Raw genomic sequence first — 5,000 nt, forward strand, 5'->3', positions numbered from 1 at the left:
GACGAATTCTGGATTTTAGCTAGAAGCTCAGGACCGAAGGGGAGGGAACCTATCCCTAGCGTTTGGTATGACCTATGCTAATGGAGAGCCCAGCTCGCTACCTTATTTTTCAGAGGCTAAGTCAAGCAAGAAACCCCTTCTGAGGGAAGGTTTCTATGCAAGTTAAGTCCTAACCATACAAAGGTGTCGCTCCAGAGACCACCAGACCTATCAACATCCGATGATGGTGTCCCCTCTCTCTCGGAAGACAGTCTTTTCAACACTCCTTGTGAGTATGGAAAGCTCCACTGAATCAGCAATATCAACTCTTTCAAGCCTACCGACTCAAATTTAAGGCTGAGTAATGGGCTTTCATAGCCATTCCCGAGAAAACCCTCTCTCTTCGGAGGTAAGTAAGCAATCGGCTAACTCTGACAGAGGCTTAGAGAGGCAAGACCCCCTTCTCCAACCATAGAAGATACCCCACGTGGTTTGGCATACTGAAATCGACGATTTTCACTAGCAGCCTGACATTTCTCGCACGACTTCATGCAAAATGTCTATGCTTCTGAGAGGAGGTGCTAAATAGCCTCCACTCGTGACTAAAGGGATTCCACCAAGTTATGGGACCACTGGGGATGGGGTTGATGGACATGTCAGACTGAGGTGGTAATACCCAAGGTGCTTTTCTATCCAGAGGGGTAGAAAGTACTGGTACCAATCGACTTAGAGCCCTCTCAATGCTTTTAAACCGAGTCAGTGTGGCTCGAACTCAATTCAAGACACTCCTTATCCGGCAGAAAGTTTAGATGTTTGTGCCGTCCCAGGGATGCTGGAAGGTCTCCTTGAATGATGCTTCCAGGTCTGGCATTGGTGAGCAGTTCATCAAAAGTTTCTGATTAGCGAGGTTGTATACAGGTCAACTTTTAGAGAACTCCCTTAAGTTAGGGTCTTGTTCACTATCTGAGGATGTAAAGACTATTCTAGGACTACAATCTCCATCCTTCTGATTAGTTCGTCCTCTCCCAATGTTCTTTTACATGGATAACGCAGCTGCCAGAGTAACCGAGTTGAGCATTGCCCACTTGTGCATCTCTACTATTAGTTGGTAGACAGCAGAGAAAACGTTACCACCTCTGTTCTTACCCATGTATCTATTGTGGTGCTATCAGTTATTCCCACCACTAAGGAACCGGTCAAAAATGTTGGGGAGTCCATTTACCCCTCAACACTTAGATAGGATCAGCATACTTGAGCAGTTCTTGTACTGACTCCATGCATTGTAGGAGGTCCACTCCCCAGTTTTTTCTGACATACCCGTGAAACATCAAAGATCCAGAGCTTGTGTTAGCATTGGAAAGAACACTACAAAGGGTTCGTCCTGAATGGCACTGTTACTGACAGAAACTTGGACACACTCTTATCGGGCTACTGCCATAGGAGGGTCGTTGTCATGTGACCAGTCTCTGTTCAGATGCCACTGAATAGACTGAAGGTAGAGAAGACCATTCAAAATGAAACTTTCAAAGGAGGCCAGGTCTTCCAGACCCTTAAGTCAAAGCTATGTTGGTAAATTGGACCGTTGAAGGAAAGGGAAAGCCACTTCTCCAAGATACTGGTTCATCACAAGGTGGGAAGACTTCACCTAGAAGTGTCTGCCTTTACCCAAATAAATTGGTCTTTATTGTGACACCGAATCAACTTTTATGATTCACCACGATCCACAAATCACAATTGAATGAGAGTAATTTGCCCCAGTGAGGGTTGTCCATGTAGTGCAGGATGACAAATGTCATTAGCGTGTTCATCTACTCTGGAGCTGGGATGGTTTGGGGTCTGGAAATAAGCATCCTTCAGATCGATCAACATCATGAGGTTCAACGGCCTTATCTCCTGACTGTGTCTAGAGTCTCAGACTTGAACAAAGTTTCTCAAACCAACTCATTCTGGTCAAGAAGGTTTACAGATGGTCTTCCATCCCCAGACACTTTCTCTACAAGAAAGAGTTAACCTTGTGAGATGAAATCACATGAGCATGCTTGTGCTCCTGCTGAGGTACACTTTCACTTCTAAGAGTGCCCTTCTGCAGCATTATCTGAACCTCTGTCTGGAGGACAAACTGCTTTGCCAATTCCTGGTGGTAAATTAGAGGCAGAGGAAAGTTGGTGAACGGAAGGTGGTACTCAGACCGGAACATGTCCAAAGTCCATTATTCCGTTACACGATACCATCAGCTTCTTTACTCCTTTATCAGGGTTGCAGGCATCCTCCCACAGGTGGCATCATAGAAGGACTACTGCCCAGGCAGGAGGAAAGAAGTATGGAATGCTGAGGTATTTTGCATGTCATCCTTGTTCATGGGCCATGCTAAGCTTATATGTGTTACCATTTTCTTATGTACTGTTGAAGAAGGTACCTGACTTCTCTTTCTGGCCTATGTTGGTTATGCCTTTGACCCTGTCTGCTCTGCAATGGTTGTTGTTGGTCCATTGTTCTTTGGCCAGGGGTCAATAACAGTTCTTGGACTGTACTGAATGAATGCATGATTGGTATGTTTGTGCATATCTTTACTACCCGTCCGAAGCATATTCGGGAGTAAAGGGGGCAGTAGGAGCAACCATTGTCAGGGCTTGCAAGTCAACCCTCAACAGGCAAATGCCAATGGCTAGGAGGGCTCCAGAATGCAACTTTTCTGAGTTATATGCAAGTGCGACATGCCTGCTATTTGTATAACAGTCCTATGCATTTTTATCACTAACCTGACTCCTCACTGGTTGTATTTGTGTGGGAACAAATGAAAGGAGTAGTAGTGATACAGTCATGGAAGAGTGATCTAGCAGGAGACGGTGCATGATAGACAGCAACCAGATTAAAGTATGAGTAATCGATCTTGAGTAGTTGAGGTTGAGTCGCAAGTGGTAGAGTAACTGATCTTGAGTAGTTGAGGTTGAGTCGCAAGTGGTAGAGTAACCGATCTTGAGTAGTTGAGGTTGAGTCGCAAGTGCACGATTGATCATAAGAAACCACTTGAGCAGTTGAGGTTATGGTTTATGATTGCTCACCAGTGCTATAGTGCTCTCTCAATAATGCACAAATCTCCAGTAGTATACCTAATACCTAGGTGCAGCTCTAATTGGAGAGCAAACTTAGAGATTTTAATACTGTAAGGGTAGAAGTCCCGTTTTTTTTTTCAGTGTTTACAAAGTCAGCTGAATGACTATGTTCTTGAAGGAAAGGGAACTTACGGTATGAACCGCCGCTCGTACAAAAGTTTCTCTCTATGCATAAAGCTTCAAAATAAAAGCTGAATGCTAGTGAAATTGAGCCCTGAAAAGTTTCTTAATTCTGGGAAGACAAGTGCTACAATCAAGCACACCTGGTACCATTACTGTTTGTTGTTTTCCTCCTTGTCATAAACCCAAATGCATGAGTGTAATCATGCACACACATTATGGCGTAAGGAATATTACAAATTTAAAAGTAATTTGTATTTCCCCCCACTAAAAAACCAAGTATGTTCTTCTGAAAAACTCAGAATCCTTTACAGGTATACACAAAGGTCTTCTAGGCATAAGTCTTCTAAGGAGAGGGAGAGGGGTTTAGTTGGCAACCTCCTATCCTCCTAGGTGTAGAGGGACTCGGGATCTGAACAGAGTTTGATTTTGAAGATGTTCTCTACTGGGAACTCTAAGAGAGAGGGAGCGTGAGGTTGAGCCAAATTCTATCAGATAATTTATAATGTCAGCTAAAGAAACTACTCTGGGTGATCTTAATCGATAATGGGATTGAGTGTGAGGATCACCCTTATAAATAAATGGATGTCAACATCACAACTTTGGAGTTGGGGAAGTCTACTAGGTAGACCTACCAGTCACAACTGTATGTGAGCCAGAAAACACACACAGATGTACTCTCTTATCAAAGAGAATTCACACTTGCACTTAATCCTGGATATGCCACGGTTTACCAAGGTTAGTCCTAGTACGCACATATTCAAAAACACTGGTGTGCGCATGTGGCCATGCCTGCACATTTGAAGAACATGCCAATGCTCCAAAGAGCTAGCGTGCTCTAGTGAGAGTCCTGTGATCACTTTGAGCACACACGTCTAAGCGATGTGCAACTGGCAATGGTTCTCGGCGAAACATGTCTGGGTGAGGCGCATCTGGACTATGTGCATTTGGACGAGGAACGTCTGGGTGAGGGGTATCGGAACGAAGTATGCGTGGTTGAAGGGCTTGAGGCCATCTAGTAGAAGCTTGTCTGTGTCCTTTAGGATGACAAAGAGGGATCCAGCAAAGGTTGACTCACAACCTTGCTTAGAGGTGAGAGTGATCACTTGTCAAGCTCACTCAAGTCGCTAAAAAGCAATTGAATCGCAGACAAAACTTGGCGATCTGCAAACCAAACCAATAGGGGAGTGCCGATTTAACAGACCTCACAAAGGAGACTTGTTGCTTATAGGTATGTGTATTCGAAGAAGGAAAAAGAACTCCTTTGGGAAGAAGCTTGTTCCTTCATTTTTAAGCATGTCTAAATCAAAGGCAGCGAAGGTGAAATGTCTATTTTCAATTTTAGCCAAACAATCGAGTTTTGGAAGACCTGTTATCTTTAATTATGTCTCAAACTTCCAGACAATGTCCCAGGACGGTATAGTATTATCACGGAAACAAAGTCCTAGAGCATATAAGAAAAATGATGGAAAAAGCTTCAACAACTTCCAGTCTCAGTGGAGGAATATTTGTTTCCACCAAAGGCGGCTGCAACCAAAGTGACCTTTCCCACTCCCAGCCAGGAAACTAACGGCCACCTTGTTTACACCAATTCAAAAAAGGTTTTAACTGCCATATCCCTAAGCTTTGCTATTAATCATCCTATGTAAAGAATGAAGGTTTGTATTTTGTGGCAGAACAAATACACACACATTATATATATAATATATATATATATATATATATATATATATTTATATATACATACATATACATAAATATGCATACATATACATATATATATATACA

The 5,000-nt window shown here is 43.1% G+C and overlaps 1 protein-coding gene and 1 pseudogene across 1 annotated transcript in view; both read right to left on the reverse strand.

Moving 5' to 3' along the window:
* The window catches only part of LOC137657941 (uncharacterized), a 145,825-nt gene that overhangs the window by 134,290 nt on the left and 6,535 nt on the right, over window positions 1-5,000 (reverse strand). The window lies entirely within an intron of this gene.
* On the reverse strand, window positions 2,294-2,393 carry LOC137658063 (U6 spliceosomal RNA; annotated as a pseudogene).

Source organism: Palaemon carinicauda, chromosome 18 (genome assembly GCF_036898095.1).
Source record: "Palaemon carinicauda isolate YSFRI2023 chromosome 18, ASM3689809v2, whole genome shotgun sequence".
NCBI lineage: Eukaryota > Metazoa > Arthropoda > Malacostraca > Decapoda > Palaemonidae > Palaemon > Palaemon carinicauda.